At 40.2% G+C, this 23,900-nt stretch overlaps 1 pseudogene; it reads right to left on the bottom strand.

Annotated features, from left to right (window-relative positions):
• Positions 1-19,728, bottom strand: part of LOC150064315 (sorting nexin-7-like) — a 29,776-nt pseudogene extending 10,048 nt beyond the window's left edge.
• Positions 19,729-23,900: the final 4,172 nt, after the last annotated feature.

Here is a 23,900-nt window from a genome sequence, read left to right as displayed (position 1 = left end):
TTAAAGAATGTCCTTTCCTCAAGAAATTAAAAACAGTATTACCCTATGACTCACTTTTGGATACATATCCAAAGGAATTCAAATCCACATCTTGAAGTGATATTTGCACACTGCTGCTTATACATCCTTACTCAAATAGGCAAAGAGTAAAGGACAGATGAATAAACAAAATGTGGTTTATGCATACAATATATGTTCAGCCTGAAGAATGAAGAATATTTTGACATACAAAAAGGCATAAACTTTGAAAACACTATGCTAAGTGACATAAGTAAGAAAACAAAAAGACAAATACTGCCCGATTCAACATATCTACAGTATCTAAAGTAATCAAACTCCCAGAAACAGCAAACAGAATGCTGTCAGGGGCTGGGAGGAAGAGGCAATAAGAATTGCTGTTTAATGAGCACAAAGTTTCAAATTTGCAAGGTGTAAACATTCTAGAAATGAATTGTACAAGAGTGTGGATGGACTGAGTACTATTGAACTGTACACTTAAAAATTGCAAAAGATTGGAGATTGAAAGGGTAGCATATACAAGTCTCTGAATTTGCCCCTCAACACCCTACCAGCACACTACAACACAAACAAACAACCACAAAATTGCTGAACATAACAAAACGTATGTTATGGGTATTTTGTCTCAATTAAAGAAAAAGGAAAATCCTTTCATCTTTCTTTCCTTCCCCTATTTTCTTTTTTCATCTTTTTCTTCTTTCTTTTCTCCTTTTCTCCCTCTCCCTTTCCTTCTTATTAACAAACTGTGAGTACCATTTTATGAGTAAATGATTCTGGCAGTATCTAACTTACAGTCTTCCTTTAATTCCTTCCCCAAGAATAACTATGTGCATTTTTCTAGTGATTATCTGTGATTTGACAAACATACGCATTCATGAACAACAAGATGATCGTATGTGCAAACATTCTCACATACATAAGAATGTGTGTATCTTACTCTTTATATGTTCATGTACATGCTTACATATGCACACACATGCATATCTATATATGTGTTTCATTTAGATTTCTGACTTGAAGTAGGCTCTGCTAGTTGTCCCATCCGTTTCTTCAAAGCATAAGGGGAGCCTGGGCCTTCCCTGCTTACCCCACCACGGCTATACTTCAGGAGCTGAGCATACAGATGGTGCCACAAAGTGCTGTCTGACTTAACACATAGAAAGAAATACAGTGGCCACAGTCTCAAACCTCTCCTGGCTGAGCTGAAACTTGGGATGCCTCCTCTTGGCAGTGTGGTAGCTTCACCAAGTGGAGCCAGGTAATTGGCACAGAAGAATTTTCTATTGGAAGCTACCCATTTCCATCAGTGCACTGGGCGCCGGTGCAAAACATTGTCTTCTACCACATGGGGTGTCAGGAAATTGGGGAAATGATAATCAGAGACGAGGAGCAACTGGAAGGCAAAGGGCAAATGCTATCTGGGAAGAATTACCAGCCAGGCTTTACCACCTTTATAAAATATGAACAACTGTATCGATCTGAGGAAAAGCCCTCACCCTTTAGCCTTTTCTAAATTGAGATGATAGCACTGTTATGCATTAAAAGATGTTATCAGTACCAAAGAGCAAGTATGGTCTTACACCAACTAATATCTGCTAAAATGTACCTGACTGCATTGGAAATGTTGCAGCAGATTGGTATAGCCGGGAATAATGAACCGCTGCACCCCATTGAAATGTAATTACACAGCCCTCTTGTTCTTAAACCTATAAGGTGAAAGAAAGATGAATAGTGAAAGTAAAAACCGCTGACCCTTCAAACTTTAATTTACGTTATGCATTCGCTCGTCCTTCTGATAGGTTTTAGAAAGGTCATAATTTAGGGTATTTTGCAGTTGATAAATGATCTGTATGTTTGTGTTCACACGCACCGATTGATTTGTTATAGCCAAAATATTGTTTCTATAACAACCTAAGAGCCCTTAACTAGACAAACGGCAAACCAGAATCCAAGGGGAGGTAAAGGGACGTCTAGGCCTGCCCAGAAGGGGCTGGCCTTTGCCTGGAGACTCCAGGATGATGGAGTGGAGGGCAAGGATGAGGATGCAGGGGTGAAACTGTGGGAGGAGAGGTGGTGGCCAGAGCAGATGGAGTAGTGGCTTTGGTTGTTGGCAGGCCCATTGTCATGGTCTCTTCAAAGACTATGGGCCCAGCGTAGGTGGCTTCCAGAGAAGTGGAGGCAAGTCTTATCAAGACTTTCAAGTTGAGCTCCCTTTGGTGCAGAGTAAGCCAGTAGGGTTGTTAGGGCAATTTTCCCGCCTTTCCAGCTTTGGAAGAGATTCCTGTTTCTGGGCCCAGTTGATGCATTATGCATCAGGGCTGCCTGCAACTGACAGCCCCTCAGCCAACGTCGACTTGAAAAGCAATGGTGCTAATCAAAGCCGACACATTTGAATGTCCAGACACACACACAGAGAAATTTACTAATCAAAAAGTGTATTTCCTAGGGCTGTCTCCAGAGAAATCCTCGGGAAGAAATTGGAATAATTTATTAGCTTACAAGTTTTCGTTGACAGTTAGCCCAAAGCTATTTATCTCTGTAATAGAGAACGTCTCCAATGTGGCAAAATTGACCAAATCAAACAGCTTTGATCAGAAAATGAATCTGGCAAGCCTGCCTGTCGGAGGGTCCCAGGAGAAAGAGGGGAAACAAACAAAAAGATTTAACAAGTGGTCAATAGGAGAAAGAGAACAGAGAACAGGATTGGGGAGAAGAAAAGAGCAAGGACGAAGGAAGTAGAAAAAGATTTTTCTTTCTTCTAAGCTACAGCCCAGCCTCTGGAATGAATTGTTGAAGAAATAAATGATGTTTCACATCATAACATTTAACATGGTGCTTGTGCATTTTCTGAGCCCTGCAGCCCAAACTGAGATGTGATTTTTATGGTAACAAGATGATGACAAACTGCAGAGAAAAAGGACTTGCTGCTGCTGTTGGCCATGAAGAAATAAACAGAGGAAATCCACAGATGTAGTTCCATCTCTCCCAGTCCTAGGGCCACATCAGACTATTTCTAGCAGGCATCAATGATGTTAACTTTATCCAGGGATAGGAAGTACTTGACTGTCAGAGGCCAAGGTGGCTTCTAGGGGAGGTACTATGCCCCATCTGTGGGTCTGAAGGTATGGCCCACCTGCAGGGTCCCCATCCCTCTTTTCATGGGCAGTGATATAAAGAGGAGAGTGGCAGAGATCCATCTGATGGGACAGTGCCCGATGGGTATACTGCTTTCTTTCAAAGGAGAACTACAATCAGGTGAGGGTACACAATTTGGCTTTGAAGACCAATGTGAAATGAATTGCATACTAGAAATAGACTTTCATAGCAATGTAGCCCTGCATAGTAGTTTTCTTTATCATACAGGTCAATCGGTTATCTTTCAATTCCAAATATACTGTTATGGGCAACATATTCTACTTGCTAACATTCAAGTACATGGACTGGCACCTCAAGTACGTTCACTTTATTCAGTAGCCAATATATTTGTGTCCAAAGTAAATGCTAAAAACCAATCATCCACCTTGCTGCTCACATCATTCGAGAGAAGAGTTTGGGTTCTATTTCCATGTTAAAATATATTAGAAAGTAAAGACAATAATATTTGTCAATAAAAAGTGGTAAAATACAGAGGAGTGATTTTATTGCCAACACTCCCTAGCTTAGAATTGTTTATTGAGGTCACTGGTTGATTAAGAATTGAGGTCAAGTTGAAACACTGCTTCTGAAGTTCAGGAACTCAGCTGGGACACTGACTAAATGTTTTGGTGATACAACTTTCTTTCTTGTTGCTTGTTCTCTCTCTCTCTCTCCTCTCCTCTCCTCTCCTCTTCCTCTCTCTCTCTCTCTCTCTCTCTCTCTCTCTCTCTCTCTCTCTCTCTCTCTCTCTCTCTCTCTCTCTCTCTCTCTCTCTCTCTCTCTCTCTCTGTAAATCATGTGCTTTGGCCTGAGTTGTTCCCTTCAGAGCAAGGGATTAGAGAGACAATTGTGCTGAGGATGTTGTATCTCAGAAGTATAGGATGTTCAGCACTATCCTCAGCAATGCAAAAGCAAACAAAAATAGTTCTGTGAAACATACTCTTATACACAAATGCCAGAAGGTACCTCTACTGCTTTCTCAACCCTTGGGAGTCAGTGGAGGATCAGCACTTTCTTAAGAATTAACTAGAAGGGCGTGGAGTTTGGCCTAGTGGTAGAGTGCTTGCCTAACATTGTATGAAGACTAGGGTTTGATTTCTCTGTACCACATACATAGAAAAAAGCCGAAAGTGGTTCTGTGGCTCAAATGGTAGAGCTTTAGCCTTGAGAAAGCCCAAGGACAGTGCTCAGGCCCCGAGTTCATGCCAAAGGGGGCAAAAAAAGTCTCATGAACTTTTAAGTGGAGCTTTGGCTCAAGAGGTAGGGTGGTAGCCTTGAGCTGAAGAGATCACCGACAGTGCCCAGGGCCGGAGTTCAAGCCCTATGACCAACCAAAAAAAAAAAAAAGAAGAATAAACTAGAGAAAATCTGTATCTGGAAATCAAGCTGCATGTCCTGAGAGCTAGCCTACCAGCTGTGATTTCAATTTTTTCTCTAATAACGGCCAAGAATACCTTATTTTTTTCTCTTCTTCCAGAGAAGCCAAGCTACTTCTTGGAACTGGACAAATACCTGATGCTGCTGACAACTGTCCTCTTTTGGCCATATGCCCTTCCTCAGACATTTGAGGGGGAAGATGTCGTTAGCTTTAAATCCTTTTGGGCTCTCAATTCAGGCTTAAGTCCCCATGTCTGATCCATATGTCTGTGTGTTCTTGGAGCTATAACCCCTGGCTAATTGACTACTAAAGGTGGATCAGCAATTTTGCTTGATCAACCAAGTCCAGCTTAATCTGCTCTGTGAAAGGATTTAGTGGGCAGTATCTAAAAGTGAAAATATTTCTAAACCATTCAAACAAAGACAATGAACTGATTCAGTTGATATTTTACGGTAGCTTTGGGAGAACAACATTTTGGCCAGTATTAAGTTTGTTTCTAGGATGGCAAAAAGGAGCTTAGCTTTAGTTGGCTAAAATTTGCAGTCTGAATGTCAGTATTGTAGAAAATAATGGGTTAGCCTGGGCATTTGGATCCGGTCCTTCTGTGAATGTACCAAAATTGGCTCTCATTTATAAGAATTACATGTTAATATCCACCCTGACATCCTGACAGCCACATACCACAGTTACAGTATCTCATTGCAATTTTCCTTAGAACTGCTCTCCAAAGCAGTCTTCCTTCACACCCAGATTTCCTGCTTCTCCTGGGAATGGATTGAGAGTACTGCCCCTTAGCTGCATGGGACCTGTGCATGGTTGGCATAAAACAGGACAGTGAATCATTTTGTCCAACAGTAGTGTGATGAAACATGCTGGAAAGTTCCTACCAAGAATCAAATCCAAAAATAGTTTAGTGGGACTTCAAGATGTGTTAAAATTAGATTTATTCCTCCCTTCTCCATCTTGAAGTATTCCAAAATGTGTAAAAGCCACAAATGAGGGCTATTTAAATGATTCCCAGTATGGGTTCTCCCCCACTCCTCTCTCTCTCACACAGCAGTGTCCATTGTTAAATGCCCACAGTAAGGCATTTGGTGTTATTCCCAGGGTATCATGTACTTTTGGCCATGCAATTCTGTTAGACATTTACCTAAACAGGATCTAAAGAGTCTTAGGAACTAAACACTAAAACTAACAATTCAGGAACTTCCATTTTAGATCTTGAGGTTCATTCTAATGCATCCTGCTAGTCAATGCAGGGAGGAATGGAAAGAAACGTTTTTGAAGGTAGAAAAGTTTAAGTAAAAGGAAGCCAGGCAATAATTTAGAAAGCTATTTTCCTTAGAAATCACTATATGATTTTTTTTACAAGTAAATGTTTTCATTACTCCCATCTACCCACAGAACTAGATTTAACTAGAATTTGTGACATTTCCCTCTGCTTAAAATTAAACTGGAAGCTATAAAAGACATTCTTTAAAATCCTGAAATTCTCCACAAGTCTTACCTAATTTTTAAAGCATTGTTCTTTATTTAATATATAGTTGCCAGAATTTCAACTAGATTCCAGGTGTCCACATTTCTTTGCCCTTTCAAAGCCATTAAAAATGAACTAAAATGTCTAAATGAACCATATTAGCTTTAATTCTATAATTGGATATACAGCAAGAAAACAATCTGTATGGTTGAGAACTAAACTGAAAGAAAAAAGATGTACCTACTCTAAAGCTGGTTATGGATGGTAGATGTCCCAGAGAATCTCCTGTTTTTTGTTTTTTTTTTCCTGGTCTGGGGCTTGAACTCAGGGTCTGGGTACTGTCTCTAAGCTTCTTTGCTTAAGGCTAGTGCCCTACCACTTGAGCCATAGCTCTACTTCTGGCTAGTCTGGTGATTAATTAGAAATAATAGTCTCATAGACATTCCTCAGATCTCAATCTCCTGAGTAGCTAGGATTACAAGTGTGAGTCACAGGCACCTGGCATTTTTAGTGGGGTGGTAGGTGCCCAAAACAAAATTACTTCCTGTCCAAAAAAATATCTGTATTTCAGGAGTTCATTAGAGTCAAAATTCTAGACAGACTCTTTTCTAGATCAGATTATTTTTTTCATCGAAAAATCATGTAATTTATCTACTCTAAAAGAAGCCGACCCACAAACTTTGCTTCTGACACTGCAAATAAAGCATTTTTCAAAAATCTAGTTCACAAAAAGAATCATAGATCATCCTAACTACAAAAAAAAATACTAATTCTGTTCATCTCTCCCAACTCAGACTTGTCTCTTAGTATGGAAATTGAAAGAGTAGGTGGAGAAAGTCCATACTTAGTAAGGAGATCTTGAATTTTAAAGAACTCAAATTTTAAAGACTCTCTGGCCTCATGAGATTTCTTACACAGCATAAATTCTTCGGAGAAGGTTTGAGTACTTCAGAAAGGATCAACAGGAATCTTGGTGTTTTCTTTTAGTTTATTTTTGTCCTTGGTAGGAGTCTACATGATTGACCAACAAACACTCCCTTCATAAGCCCACAGAATTTTCAAAACTGTATACCTTAGATCAAAGAAGGGATGCACATAATAATTCTTCCAAGATGAAACTTCATTCCTACTTCACAAAATCAGGAACCAAAGCTCAGGAAGGTTCAGTGATATGCCCGGGTTGAACCCAGTTCTTTGCATGTGCTAGGTTAGTACTCTACACTGAGGGGGCCTCTCCCAGCTCTTGGTTTCTTTTGAATTAGACATTTGATTCTATTCTTTGCTATGAGCACAAACAACTTCCTGCATATTGCAGTTGTGATGGGAAGGACTAGTTATGCAATGTAACAAAGACTTTTAGTGCTGTATGCTAAAGCAGATTGGCTGGGGGGCTGTGTTTCTCAAAGTCACTCAGAGACACAGGTTGATAGAGACCCTGCCAACTTTCTATTAGCTCTTGTTAAGTCAACATCTCAATGCAACGCTTCAGAATTCACCTCCATTAGGAAAGAGAGCACAGAATAGCAAAAATGCCTCCTGCATATTATTGTGCAGAAGCGATATGAATCCATTCACCTTTCATTGACCAAAAAATGTCACAAGATCATACCTAACATCAAGCCAACCCACCCACATTCCTGGAAAAAGAGAAGCAGGAATTTTAAAGAGCTCCAATCATATCTAAACAGTACTCTTGGCTACAAGACAGAAGGCACACCGAGCTGAAAGTCACTGTACGTTCTTCCTAGCACTAACTCTGCCACTTGATAAGTTCCATGACCTTGTCCCATCTCTTAAACCCACTGGCCTCTCACATCTTCCGCTGCAAATAAAGGTTTGGGATAGCTGGTCACCACTGTGATTCTGTACCAGAACAAATCTATTACCTTTGCTAGATCTCAGAGCCCACATACCTGGGAGCAGGTCAGTGGGGTCATCTTCACCTGCAGCCCTTAGCGCAGGGAAGATGATGTGGGGCAGGGTGGAAATGGAATCATTTGTGCACACAATAGCAGAGCTGGCTAGAGACTGTCAGTTGTTCAAGTTTTGAGAGCGTCCACATGAGCATGATGAATGTGTCAAGGATTCCATGTCACACAATATACTTTGTTAACTCACTTTGACAAAGGCATTTTACTTTTAACTGCTTGTGACAGCAGCTCACAGACTCCTCGTAAATGTACCTTGTATACAGGTGTCTCCTACTTTTTGTAATAGCTATGTTCCTTTTTTAAAAAGGGGGCAGCATATAAACTAAAATGTAAAACTATAAAACCACTGCTTGGGTGATGGAAAAATCAGATTATTCAAAGGAATTCAATGACAAAGGAGACTTTTTTTTTCTTATTTTACTTATTTTCTCTAAGATGTTCAGCGCACCCAGTCTCTGTCACAGTACACAAAACACAATGACATTTGAAGCTATTTGTGAACAAATGGGTAACATTCAAATGTCTATATGTGGTTGACCTGCATCTGCATAAATGAGTAATGACACCATATATTTGTATAGTGCTTTCTTGCTAGAAAGAACATAAATCTGATGTCGATCTAGAGCTCTCATTGCAAAGAGAAGTTTCCCATTGAGGTATATGCAGTAGGAAGAGGCATTGTTATGAACTGCACTTTACAACTGAGAAAAGTGACTCCAAGGGAGAGAGAATGATATGTCCAGACCCTCATCAATATAGAATTGGAGCTCTGACTTGTGTCTAGCTCTCCCTAGAATATCTTACCAGCCCACACAGAAAGGCAGTGGCTGGGCACTGCAAATATTTATACAGAATCTGTGTATCATCTTGTCCCTGTTGTTTTATGTGATGTTGTTTTGCTTTTCTGTCCAGGGCAGTCACACTATGAGAGCCTGGGTCAAGATCACTCTGCGAGTCAGTGGCAGGTTCTCTGAATGCTTGTCTAGTAGTCAAATTTCAAGTTATTGAAAATCTGTTCAACCAAGTAGGACATGGTAGCCCATTTAATCATTGTAAGAAAATCTCGATTTCCAGCACCTCTGTCATCTATGCCTGACACAATTATAAAGGACATAATAATAATTCATTTTAGGGTGTTGTAAGGAAAATAATTACCTAAGATGCTGAGATGTTTGTAGGAGCTACCTCCTCCTTCTCCCACAGAGTTGTCAGTAGTCAGACTCTCAGTTGTAACTTTGAGACAGTCATAATCTCTGAACTAATTGAATTTATAGGAAGCAAGGCTGTCAACACAAAAGGTTGATAATTATGAAGTACAAGAAAAGATGAGGAACTGAGAACAAAATTAAGAGGCCTAACTTAGATTAGGAAATTGAAGAGAGTCTGCATTAAAAAGGGATATCAATATGGAGACCTGAGAAAAACTGGTGGAAATCAGCCAGGCAAAAAGTGGAAGAACAAGTCTTCCAAATTGAAGGATCAATATTGTTTGAGTCCCAAGTTGGGAAAAGCTTAGAGTTGAAATGAAGTTCGGGGGACAGAGCCTACAGAGCTACAGAAACACATAGAAGAAATGAGAATGGACTGGGATGAAGTTCTGAGTAAGTTGCTATTGAAAAATGGTACAGTGCTTACCTTAGCAGTTCCCAGGCCCTGAGTTCAAGCCCTAGGACTGGCAAAAAAGAAAAAGAAATATGCAACAGAGAAATCACAACTGAATGTATACCCCAACATATCTCTTGACCTTTAAAGTAAAAGAATCGATTCCACTGTTACAGTATCTTACCTTGTTACCTTATATATTGTATATATTGCATATATTGCATATATGCTTATTTGATCATTTGAAATAGGATAGGGAAGGGGGAAAACAAGATGAGAGGAGAGAGTGATAGGAGGGAAATGGGAACAAAAATATGAGAAAAGGTAGCAATGTCTGTGAATAATGTACCTTCTATCTGGTGAATATAATGTAACCCTTCTATTAATTACAATAAAAATATATTTTAAAAAGATCAGATTTAATATAAATGGGACAAGGCTTGAAGCTAGGAGAACAGGGGGAGGCGGTTGCTTGGCCTTGTGCAAAGGCTATGCAATGGAGATGTGATTGAAATTATCAAGTATTACAGTGGTAGAATTGATGACATGTGGTGGTGGGACTCATACATAAGGAGAGGAAAAGATGATTCTGAGTGTCTAGATAGATTTGCTGAGATCTGAAAGCTCCAAAATGTTTAGATATGCTCATTATTTTTTTTTGCCAGTCCTGGGGCTTGAACTTAGGGTCTAGGCACTGTCCCTAGACTATCTCAAGACTAGCACTGGAGCCACAGCACCATTTCTGGATTTTTCTATATATATGGTATCAAGGAATCAAACCCAGGTCTTTGTGCATGCTAGGTAAGCACTCTACTACTAGGCCAAACTCCTGGTCCTTAAGTATGGTCTTTTTTTTTTTTTTACTTGAAATACCTGAGATGCTCTAGAAATGGATAGTGCTGTGTTTGGAGGTGGAGGCTTAGCTTCACAGTTAGAACTTGCCACACAGATGGTATAGAATAGTGGCTGGGGGGATGACTTTCTCTGAGGAGGGGCTGTGGAAATACTGAGAGAAGTCTCAGGCAGATTTGGACTTGTTGAGAGGTGAGGGAGTTAGGGAGAGATCCAGAAGAATGAGGAAACAGATATGGAGGTAAAAAGGTGTGGGAAGGAGGCAGCTGTTGGTTCCACTGAACCAGGTGGGCCCTGGAGGGAATTTGCAGCCCTGATGAGAGTGGAGGGTGGAGGATGGAGCAGCAGAGCAGGTAGTCAGCTGGGAATGAGAGATGCAGAGGGGAGCTGGTGCTCTGGGAACAGATCTGACTAATGTTCTTGGGTTCTTTAGGTGTTGGGAAGTGACAGAGCTGTCCATATGTTGAGGGAGGGGTGAAGTAAAGCGGAGAAAGAGAAGGTGCTGGTGTAAGGAATACCAGGCCTCATTGCCAGTCTGGGTTCTTGCCTATGAATCTTGTCTGAGGAGCTAATGGGGTGACTTCCCACTGGCTTCACGGCATTGGAGAGGAAGAACGTAGAGACGGCCAATCCTCTGTCCTCTCCAGGTGACCAAGAAAACAGTAAAATTGAGCCCCAGATGAGGTGGGGGTTTTCTGGAGTCTCCGGAGGGCTATCTCCTACACCCCAAGTGTAAGCCTTGTTCAGTTCAGGATAATTATCAAATCTTGTCTTTTCTTCAGTCTCAAAATCTCTTCAGTTCAGAGAGCTTTCCAGGGAAGGAGCCATTCTGCTAGGGCTCAGAACCCTGACTTTCCCTCTCTGTATCTCCCAGTTCCCTATCTAGGTCCTAAGGCACAGAGGGTTACGTAATTTCAGTGGGCTACAGCATGACCAGTTCTGCCTTTCCATCCACCTGGCCATATTTCCTGAACAGGAAAGTGTGAGCCTAGAGGAGTGGGAGGAGCAAGAAGAAGGCTTGCCCTGGCAGTCTTCATTTACTCTCTGAGGCATGAGATTTGATTACCAGTCTTTTAACATGCATGACAGCATACGTTAATATTTGCCACAGAACGATGGAGTCCTCTTTTAAATTCCCCTACAATATTAGGCACATTGACCCTTAGAGGCAGGGAATGCCACAGGCTACTTCATGCCACTTAATGCTGCTGCCTCCTTTAGAAATAAAAAGAAAGTGATAACAGAGGTATAGGAACAAAGACACATCTGACTTCTAAGGGCCCATACTACAGTTCACTGAAGACTCTGCTTGTTTCAGAAGACAAGCATTTCATGAGGATTCTTCAGTTTCCACCTCAGCCTTCAATTTGTCCTCTGTTCATGGGATCTCTTAAAAAAAAAAAAAGAAGATTGTGATTGTCGGGTGCAGTGGCTCATGCCTATACTCCTAACTACTCTGAGGATCAAAGTTCAAAGCCAGCCCGGGCACAAGAGGACCTGAGACTCTTATCTCCAATTAACCTCTAGAAAACGGGAAGTGGGGCTTGGCTCAAGGGTAGGGCGGTAGCCTTGAGCTGAAGAGCTCTGGGAAAGCACCCAGGCCAAGTTCAAGCTCCATGACCCCCCCACACACAAAAAAAGATTATAATTGGCATATTGCTCATGGATCTACAAAGATAAAATAAAAATCAAGCCTTGAGCAAAAAAAATAGCTCAGAGACAGTGCCCAACCTGAGTTCAAGCTCCAGCATTGGCATAACAAACAAACAAATAACAATAACAAGCTGGGTGCTGGTAGTGCACACCTATAATCCTAGCTACTCAGGAGGTTGAGATCTGATGATCTTGGTTCAAAGCCAGCCCAGGCAGGAAAGACTGTGAGACTCTTATTTCCAATTAAGCACCAGAAAACCACAAATGGAGCTGTAGCTCAAAGTTGTAGAGCACAAGCCTTGAGCAAAAGAGCTCAGAGACAGAGCCCAGGCCTTGAGTTCAAGCCCCATGACGAAGAAAAAAACAAAACAAAACAAAAAAACCCTTGCTTCTCCCAGGCTTTAAGCCTCTTGTCAGAAGGTATGATCATTTTTTGACTTCAACATGGTGGGGAACTTGGAGGCAGAATTTAAAACCACTGCTTGGAGGAAGGGGGAATCCCAAATTTCCAATGTGGGATCTATTCCTAGATGGCCTTTTCCAGAAATTTTATAGCCTGCCTTCGTGCTTCCTCCTGTGATATCATTAGAGTCTGAAAAAATTATCATTCAACATAATTGGTGGTGCCAGGAGCTTGGCCTAGTGGTATAGTGCTTGTCTAGCATGAATGAAGACCCAGGTTCAATTCCTTGGTGCCACATACATAGAAAAAAGCTGGAAGTGGTGCTAAGGCTCAAGTGGTAGAGCTCTAGCCTTGAGCTCATGCCCATGACTGGCAAAAATAAATAAATAAAAGCATAATTGGTGTGTGTGTGTGTGTGTGTGTGTGTGTGTGTGTGTGTGTGTGTATGCACATATGCATACCTTGTGCTATCTCTTAGCCTTTTCACTTAAGGCTGGTGCTGTATCCATGATCCTTATCTTTATTTGTGGCTTTTGGCTGGTTACTTGGAGATGATAGTCTTACAGATTTGTCTGTCCAAGCTGGCTTCAAACCACAACCTTCAGATCTTATTCTTCTGAGTAAGTAGTATTAGAAGAATGTAGGCTGGGTAGGTAGCTTAGTGGTACAGTGCTTGCCTAACAAGCATAAAACCCTTGGTTTGATTTCTCAGTACCACATAAACAGAAAAGCTGGAAATGGCATTATGGCTCGAGTGTTGAGCAAAAAAAGCTTAGGGATAGTGCCCAGGCCCTGAGTTCAAGTCCCAGGACTGGCATGTACACACAAAAAGGTATGGGCCACCAGCTTTTAAAGTAGTTTTCAAGGAACCATTTTTGAGCAATGTTCTCTCTGCTCTCCCCAGTCCCTTCCTGCCCCCTATCCAATGGGCTTGTGCTGGTTGTTAGTGAGGCTTTTTTTCTCCTTGTTCAACCACACCTGGCATGGCCATTTCAAAACACTGCTCCTTTGTAACATCAGAGTTCCTTGTGCTGAGACCTCACCTCCCATTTGCTCTATACAGTTCTTGTCACATTACATTGTGCTAGACAATAGTGGCATAGAACAAAATAACAACTGAACACAGCCTTTTACTCTGCAACCACTAATGAAGAATCTGCCCTTTGAAGGCTTTTTACAAGTGAAAAATAAAAACCAGGACAAGGCGCAGGGCTGAAGAAGTCAATAGAACCTCACAATATAAAGACTTGATCTCTGTCCCTATTAAGTCATATTGCCAGCTACAACCTTTTCTACTTGGGTGGAGCCAGAACCTTATTTAGCAAAACACAAGAACGGGGATGGTGTCCAAGATGAGTAAAGATATAAGAAAATGTAAAAGTCACAACTCACGATGAAGACTGTTACTACATTTATGAAACATGAAAAGACATTAAAATCAGCATAGTTACATGGAAATCAGCTCAGTTACATAACAGGGAAATGAAAAGAAGCAATTTTGTTATACTCATTTAAAAAATATATACAAAGACAATATCTATGGTTGATGATGCTCCTGCTACTTTGAGTAGTAGTTTTATTTCTTGGTATATTACGTTAATGTTCAAGGTCCATTCTTGTTTTTCAGCTTGAAAAATTAATGACTCAATGCAAATAAAAGGGAAATCAAATCTAATTTTTTAGGCTCCCTTGCTTCCAATGATTGGAATCAACATATCCAAACACTTGTACCTCACTTCTCAAATATCAAAATAAGGGTGTGTATTCCTGCCAACCTCATATCCTTAACCAAGGACCAGGCTGAATGCAAGTCCCAAAATTTAGATTGTTTGATGGTGTTGCCTAGATTTTATATTTGTAAACTCATTTGCTTTCACTTATCTAGTTCTCTGGGTTCTCTGTCCCTCTCTGAAATCCTAAATTTGATCACCAAAGTATTTTCCTAGAGATAATATGTTATAAAAATTAAAGTAGGCCAGGAGTTTGGCCTAGTGGTAGAGTGCTTGCCTAATATGCACAAAGACCCGAGTTCCTTTCCTTAGTATCACACGCACAGAAAAAGCTGAAAGTGGTGCTGTGGCTAAAGTGGTAGTAATTTAGCCTTGAGAAAGCCCAAGGACAATGCTCAGGCCCTGAGTTCAAGCTTAGGACTGGGAAAAAAAAAGTTAAAAGTAGGGTTTGGAGTTTGGCCACGTAGTAGAATGCTTGCCTAACATGCACAAAGACATGGGTTTGATTCCTTCGTACCATAGACATAGAAAAAGCTGGAAATGATGCTGTGGCTCAAGTGATAGAGCTCTAGCTTTGAGAAAGCCCAAGGACAGTGCTCAGGCCCCAAGCTTAAGCCCGGATTGACAAAAAAAAAAAAAAAAAGAAAAGAAAAAGAAAAAGTGATGTTAATATCATCATGTGCTCATAATTTCATCTATCATGGAGTCTTTGAAACTTACAGACTCCTCATCAAAAGCAGAATTAGATAATAAAAAACATTTTTAAAGCAGAGTTAGAATACTTATCAGTTATGATTTTCCCAAGTGTAAATGATAGACTTCTCATGTCAATCAGTTATGTTTGTTAAACAGCTTTTCCTTTTTGGTCTGAGAGCAGACTTTATCTCATGACCTGAAACTTTTGTTTATTGACTAGCATTCTACCAATTGAGTCATATTTCCAGCCTCACGCAGCTAGGATAAATAGTAGTGGTGCCTTGTGACAATTTCCCAACTGTAGTCCAAATGGTACCATGCAAATACAAAATGAAGCTGCTCATAATTCCTGTAGTAATTTGTACTTGACACAGAATATTGAAAAACAAGTTTCCACAATGATATTAATTAATTAATTAAACTAATTAGATGTCACATAGTTAATGTACAAGTCCATCACATTAATTTAATATAAAATCACAATTTTATTTTTAACTAGGTCAAAAACTCATGCACAACAATGTCTTCTAACATCTCTTTCAGTCAAAAAACTTCCCTTTATCCTGGGCATCTTTGCTTCTGGGTATGTTCATGAGACTTCCAGAAATAGTGTGAAAGTGTTTATGCTGCAGCACAGATTGATTCAAATCCATTTGGCTCTTTTGTTTGTGGTCTGACCTCATGAGCCAAGCCAATAAGAAAATAACAAATTATTCAAAAAATTGTTATATACTTGAAACCAAACTAACCAAATAGGTTTAAACTATCAAGCCAGTTTAGGTTTGTGGACAGTCTTCATTTAAATCGCCACAGAAGAAAAGCTGCCTGTCATTCTTTATCTTTGCCAATAACAACAGAATGAGATCCAGGCGGCAACAAACCTCAGAGACAGAGCTCCTCATCTCACCAGGGAAGGATCCCCGCAGGCCTAGCACAAGGACACTCCCTGGCGGGTCCGCCCCCCTCACCGCTCAGCTTCATCTACCCTAATGTAGGACCCAGGCCTACAAGGAGCACCTTTTAGGGGGAAGCGTGTTGTGAAGAGGGGGTAAAGTGTTTCTGAATAGTAACATCTCTGCTTAATGGCCATTCTCCAAACAATTGCTCTTTTCTCTTGCCCAGTAATAATTCCACATTCATCCTATACAGTCTTGAACAATTACACCTGTTGACATTTTAGTATCACACACACAAAAAGCTTTGAAAGATGGGAGGAGAGGCCATTGAATTGTTTGTGCTTTTAGTTATTTCTGAGAGAAAGATGGTCTCCCAGCAATCCATTAGAGCCACATGTTGTACAGAATCAGAGCAAAAAAAAAAAAAAAAAGTCTGTCACATAAAAGTACACCTGTGGCTTACCCTTTGAAAAGAAAGTCCTTGGCAAACAATGGCCTGAATGAGACAGTTTAATCAGGCAGGAGTCAAGACCACTGAGACATAAATTAAGCATTCATCCTTGAGTAGCAGCCAAGCAGCCAAAGCCCCCATAATCCCAATTAATCCCACTTTGTATGGTTGCCCTTGGCTAAGGACAGAGGGAGAGAATTTGCACACGCCAGTTCCACATCAGCTCTTACCTTTACAGGGGGTGGGACTGCAATAAAAGAGCACACCTACGCCAGCATTCCCATACTGAGAGTGGGTGAGGCACTCTGAACCCTCCCCGCCCCGCCTCTGTGACCTGTCAGCAAGAACTTCCTCCAAGGGCATCCAACACTCTTGGAAAGTTACATCCTTGGGCTCTTTTGAAGACAGACACTTTTGTTTGTACAACGGAACTGACTTCCCAGCATCCATTCCTGCACTCACACAGAATGAATGACTGCTCTGCAATCTCCTTGAAATGTATTTTCTTATCCATTGATACTCTGGTCTTTTAGAGAAGTTGATTAGCTTCCCAGAGATGGACAAATGTCTCTCAGAGAACAATCCTTCCTTTTGCTGACAGAGTCAGTCAGAGTAAGCCATGGCTTCTTACCTCTTCTATTCCTCGTGGAAGTGAATCATAAGGCCTGGCTCTTCACAAGCACATTTCACCTCACTGCACAGGGCCCTCGGATTCCCTTTCCACATTATCAGAAGGCCTTCCAGACACAGCCTCAAGATGAAAAAGCTCTGGGATGGATGCGGCTGCATTGGCAGCTGGCACTGAGTAACTTCTGGTCAAAAGACTTCCTTCTCTACTTTTCTGATCACATTAATAATCCCTATCTCTCAGATTGTTTTGTAGTTGGGAAAGCAAGATGATTAGGGTGACATTTTCTCCAGTGGAATATGAAGTGCTATTGATAGACAGACAGACAGACAGACGGACGGACCGAAGGACGGACAGACAGACAGACAGACAGATAGATATCAAACCCCTTGGTTGATCTATAAAATTTTCCTATGTTTACTCCATCTTCTTTCCTTCTGTCTGGCTAGATGGAAGGAAATGCACTCCAGACATGACATTCTCCTGGAAGACATTTTTAAAAGATACCAGCGTCAGCATTAGCCCAGGTTCTAGAATGGCTGTATCAGGATCTTGGAGAACAAGGGACAGAATTTGTATGTGCTGGTCCCACATGGGCCTATGACCTAGTCCTGCAGATGCCCATCTCCCAGGGCTACACACTCTCCAACTCCTCTGTGACAGGTGAACAAGAATCACATTTGCACTGTGCTGAGCAGGATTACCTTTGAGTTTATTGGCCACTACAACCTGGCCTACTGAACTAGCTATCTTCTCTGGCCACAGGGCAGAGGAGAAGGAAGTAAGTCCAAAGCGGCCAGAGTTTCTAAGCCCAACCTTACTTAGAGCTTTAGAAATTGCCTGATGATATCAGGCCTCTGTTCTAATTCATCTCTTCTGTGAGTGCTTTGGTTCTTGGCACTGATGGTGGGCTGGGATGGAAGGGGTGTCCACTGTGTTACCTGTGGCTCAGGCCTGTGAGTGAAAGCCCCATGATAGAGAAAAAGCTCTGACCCGAGGCTTTAAAGACATCTGCATGCACCTCACTTCTGAGAAGCCCTGAAACATTTCCTTCTAAATCAAATTTAGGAGAATGAGAGTCTGTGAGCTTCTGCATTAAGTGCAATGAATCCTTGTCACTAAGAATCTCTGTTAAATGAAGAGTGTCAAGTTTAATTTCTAGAATTTCAGGAGTTTAAATAAATTTGTTAAAAGGAAATAAAATAATGTCTCCTATTATATTTTTTAGAAGAAATAGAAGATAGTATTAAGATGCTCATGACCAATACACCAAAGAAATTGGATTAGGGAAAGTAATTAGCACTTAGAACAGGACAAATGGGACTTTAAGTACTTTGATCAGTGATAAGTTTAAAAAAAAAACCACCTGTATTTCAAGCATGTAGAGCTGTTTGATGAGAGGGGGAGGTGATCAAAATGAATCAGATTTGTTAACAGACATTGTAGCAAAAGAACAGGTAAGAACTTTACTTGTGCCAGGCACTAGTAGCTCACACCTGTAATCCTAGTTACTCAGGAGGCTGAGATCTAAGGATCACAGTTCAAAGCCAGTCCAGACAGGAAAGTCTATGAGATTCTTATCTCCAATTAACCACCCCCAAACCAGAAGGGGAGCTGTGGCTCAAATTAGTAGAGCACTAGCTTTGAGCAAAAGAGTTCAGGGACATAAGACATGAGAAAGGGTATCAATGTTTGTGTAGTAAAGCACCTTCTATCTGGTGAATATAATGTAACCCTTCTATTAATTACAATAAAAATATATGAAAAAAAGAGTTCATGGACAGTCCCCAGGCCCAGAGTACAAGCCCCAAAACCCACCCAAAGAATAATCAAACTTGTGTACAGAAATAATTACTTATGAAGAAATAGAAGTTTATTCAATTAGAAGACACAAAGCAAGGAATGAAATATAAGATAGAGACTGAGACCAAGAGCACAAAAAGAACCAGAAAGCAGGCTTGGTAAGTAGCCCAGGGTGGCTTCAGCTTATATCCCAGAAGAACTGACCACACTCCCTGTGTCTTCATTACATCTTTCTAGTCTTGAATACACAATATAGAAACCCAGCACCATTCTTACTAGACTGTGAATCAATCCTTTGAGGATGGAAAATGTATTTCATCTCAAAGCTCGATAAATGTTTGTCAAAAGAAATACAATCTTAGGAAGAATGATTGAACTTCTTTAATCTCTAGCAGCTGAGAGAATCAACTGGTTCTCAAGGCAAGGGAGACATGCTAGTCATGAATTCATCTATTGCTATTCTGGTAAAAGTATTTATTTAGCTTAGAATCTAACTATTGTCACATGAGCTAAACCAGAGTTTCTAGCCTTGAATCATAGAACCACCAATAAGATGCTACATGCTAGTGGCCTAGGAAACTACTGATCTTACTTACCCAGTTACTATACCATGTAAGTGAGGATAAAGAAGCCCAAAGCTTGCCTTATAAAACTGCACATGACCAGGGTATGCCAAGAAATTCCCTGTTCACTGTGCTGATAGCCAGGCATAGGTATTCCTAATTCTTGAAGGAGCTCCATACTCCATTCCTAATTCTTGAAGGAGCTCCATACCATACTGTGATGAAGCCTCTATTATCTATTAGTCTAGAAGCACAAAGGAGAGGAGGCTAAATCCAATACAGATTGGAGCAGTGTGTACTAAGTCTTTCTTTAAGGTATTACTGGATTTTGTGTTAAAAACAAAAAAACAGTGGCCAGGTAGAAGCACTTTACTGGTTCATCACCTGCTTTTATAAACACCCAAAAGACAGTCAAAGATGCTTTCACCAAGAGAAGAAGTCTGGAGCAGGGTCAACTCATCCCTGTCATGCCCAGCCTCGGTCAGCTCAGCTGACCAGCCAGCTGACCTCATCGTGAACATACAACTGGAAAGAAAATTGATTAGCTATTGCTCATTTATTTGTTTTTGGAGGGGAAAATGTAAACCAAAGAACAAGAAAACAATTCACCAATAAGTATACATGGCACCTCCAGGGTTTCATACATTCCAGACAGGGCTAACACTAGCACTGGCAAATTCTGCCCCACTACCTAGAGAGACATCTAGCTGCTTCATCTGCTTCTTCCATTTTTACTTTCCTTAAATTCAGGAAAATGTGCAAAATGACTTCATGCCAATGGCACAAGCTACAAAACCGAGTTCCTTTGGGTGGTTCTGGCAGAGGTTGTACGCTGATGTTGTTAATGTACACTAGAAGACATCTGATGTGAAATTCATAATTGAAATGTTATGAGCACTTTAGCATATGGATCTTTCACATCCACTTAATTGCCAGTTTAGTAATAATTTTATGTAATGAGGCATTATTAATAATACGTGAAACACTAAATTGACGTAACGCCCTAAAAACGTAATATGACATTTGCCACCGAAAGAATATTACAATTTTGGCTGTCTTTGCTACGACTTCAAAAACATGTGATAATATTAAGTTTGAACAATTTAGAAACAGCTTGGTTGTGATGTATTTCAAATCCATTCTGTAAATTATTATTGGTTATTTTTTGAGGAAAAAGTGAAATATTTGCCTGTACTTAATGGCCTCGTCTTGTAACTGCTACTCAAAGCTCTCTCACCACTGGCTGCTTGCCGCTGGTTTCCATGATTGGATGGTACTGGATGGCAGGAAGGGGACGATGGAAGGGACAAAAGCTTCATCATCTCAAGCACTGGGAAAATGTGGGGAAGCCAAAGCCAAATGCTTACAATCAATAGACTCCTCAAAATTTCATTATGTAACAGGGATTTTAAAAATTATTCCTTCCCTCTCTTTCCTTCTTTTTTTCTTCCTTCTTCCATTTTTTTGATAGCAAAAACTCAAATCTATTTAGTGATGTGGTACTCAACTGTGCTAGTTACTGAGACTGAGATACACACACACACACACACACACACACACACACACACACACTCTACAGAGGGTGAAACAAAATGGGGACAATTTCAAGACTTTTATACTTGAGCTAACCCTTTAAGAGATACAAATCATTCCTAACCAAAGATGAGAAGAAAATGAAGAGAGAGAGAGAGAGAGAGAGAGAGAGAGAGAGAGAGAGAGAGAGAGAGAGAGAGAGAGAGAGAGGCAGGCAGACATCCTTTTTTCCTTTCCAGGGAAACAAAAACCACCTCAATAAATTTAATCTTTCTAGACCTTCTTCACTTTCCTGTCTCCTTGTGCTTAGTGACCTGGGTTGTTTGTTTATTTGTTTGTTTGTGTTTGTTTCATTTTAATACAGTTCCCCAAACCTTATAAATGGGGCTGTGATTATCTTTTGGGAGAGTGGAATTGAATGCCTGCAATTTGAGAGTTACCAAGGAAGCTAACAAACTACTAAGTAGACTGTGACCTCTTAGACTGTGACAAATAGCCCATAATCACAAAATGAAATGACAAAATTATGTTTAATATCTTACTTTTTATATAACTAAATCATACAGAATACAACTGCTGAGTGTGATAATTACTGTGCATATTAGAGTATTCTGCTCATTCAGAAATATTTTTGTGAATAACAATAAATATGTACATACTTATAAATATTAAGATTCAATCCATAAACTTGTTTTCATGCTTTAATTTGATCAAAACTGCAAAAAAATCTATAATAATGTTTTAACACAATTTGTGTTTTATTAACAGTAATGATCTAAAGACTAAAAATGTTATGTTAAATATGGAAATTCTGATAACATCTCAATTAACTATATTGCTCATATATTACAAATATTTCTTTTCTAAAATACTAAAAAACCATTTCTTTAATGTAAAAAACAGTCAAAATTATAGTTAAGAAATATAAAAATGCAAATCCATTTATTTAAGTAATGTTGACAATTTTAATTGCATATTTGTAATTATAATATTTTACCTCCATTTTGTTGTCAGTGTAAAGAACTAGTGTCACAGTGGTCCATATATGTTTAAACAAATGTGTGTATATATGTATATATGTATATATATATATGTCTCAGGATAATATAATTTAATATTAGGCTTCCAAGTGTGACCATTAAAAAGTAACGTAAATTATTTAATATTGCAAAACATTCCTCAGTTACCAAGACGAACAGCTGCAAATACTGGGCAAACTTGCAGACCAGGCCTCAGAACTGAATCAAGCAGGAGTAAGTGCCCGGGGTTAGCACGGACTGGCAACCGACAGCATGTACATAAAAGTCTATTGCATTCCTGCTGACAAGAAGGATTGGACAATTTCATTAATTTGTCTTTTGTTTCTTACCTAAGCATTTAAAACACTTAAATTCCTTTTTCTTATCATCTCTGAAGCCTTTGGATAAATGACTTTTCTTCCTAGGACACAGGGTAAGCCTTAGAAAGAGTTCCCTAGGGTCTGAAAGGTGTAAGGCACACAAGCTGATCCTGGTGGCCTGTCAACTGAGCACTGGGGGTCAGAGTGTGTGTGTGTGTGTGTGTGTGCGCGTGCGCGAGTGTGCGAGCACGTGCGTGATTGTGGTGCTGATTGTACAGGGTTTTAAAGTACAGGCCTCTTAGGAAGGCCACCTCTTATCTAGCTACAAGTACAGGGTAGTTTTTGATTCATGCATGTATACATTACTTGCAGTTTAATAACACTTCTTATTTATGGGGGCTGTTAGCTTAATAAACTTTATTCCAGCCTCTCACTTTCAAAAGTGTTTGTATTTGGGGGGGGGGGAGCAAGATGTGTCTCTTGAAGACAGCAGAACGATGGATCTTGCTTTTTGATCCAACTAGACAGTCTATGCAATTTAATTGGAGAGTTAAGTCCATTGATATTGAGGGTTAGGATTGAAAAATATTTACCAGTTCCTGCCATTTTTAAAAGCTTTCATTAGGGCCTGTGTTTTGACAGTTTTTGCGGTACCCTGCACTGGGATTAACTCCAAATGGATCAAAGACCCGGAGGTAAAAGCAGATACACTGAAAACTTTACAAGAATACACTAGACCTCCTTGGCACAGGTCAAAACTTTCTTAATAAGGACCAAGAAACAAGAAATCAGAGAAAGTCTGGATAAGTGGGACTGCATTGAACTGCAGAGCTTCTACATGGCAAAGGACATAGCTAGCAAATTAACTAGAAAGTCTACAGAGTGGGAGAAGATCTTCATTAACCATACAATGGACAAAGGCCTCATGTCTAAAATATATCAACAGCTCAAAAAATTGAATCACTCCAAAACTAATCAAAGAAACAACCATCCCATTAAAAAATGGGCCAAAGACTTAAAGAGAGTCCACTCTGAAGAAGAAATAAGATGGCTCAACATCACTGGCCATAAAAGAAATGCAAATCAAAACAACTCTAAAATCCCACCTCACTCCATTTAGAATGGCCATGATCAAGAAATCTACTAACAACAGATGCTGGAGGGGATGTAGCCAGGAGGGATCATTACTACACTGTTGGTGGGAGTGCAAACTCGTTCAACCAATATGGAAAGCAGTATGGCAGTTCCTCAAAAGACTAAACATAGGGTCTGGGAGTTTGGCCTAGTGGTAGAGTGCTTGCCTACCATGCACGAAGACCTGGGTTCGAGTCCTCAGTGCCACATACATAGAAAAAGCCTGAAGTGAAGCTGTGGCTCAAGTGACAGAGGACTAGCCTTGAGGAAAGCCCAAGGACAGTGCTCAGGCCATGAGGTCAAGCCCTGGGACTGGCAAGAAAATTTTAAAAAATAAATAATTAATTAAAAAAAAAGACTCAACATAGAGCTCCCCTATGACCCAGCAATTCTAGTACTTGGCATTTACCCATTCATCCAGAAACAAGGACATACTAAATCCACTAGCACAACGATGTTCATTGCAGCACTATTTACCATAGCAAAGATATGGAACCAACCCAGATGTCCCTCATTTGATGAGTGGATCAACAAGATGTGGTATTTATACACAATGGAATTCTATGCTGCTGTCAGAAAGAACAACATCACCCCATTTGTAAGCAAATGGAAAGATTTAGAACAAATCATGTTAAGTGAAGTAAGCCAGACTCAAAGGAACATAGGCTCAATGGTTTC

This window comes from Megascapheus bottae, chromosome 4 (genome assembly GCF_031878675.1).
Source record: "Megascapheus bottae isolate mThoBot1 chromosome 4, mThoBot2.hap1, whole genome shotgun sequence".
NCBI lineage: Eukaryota > Metazoa > Chordata > Mammalia > Rodentia > Geomyidae > Megascapheus > Megascapheus bottae.
This window is presented reverse-complemented; position numbering and strand designations above follow the sequence as displayed.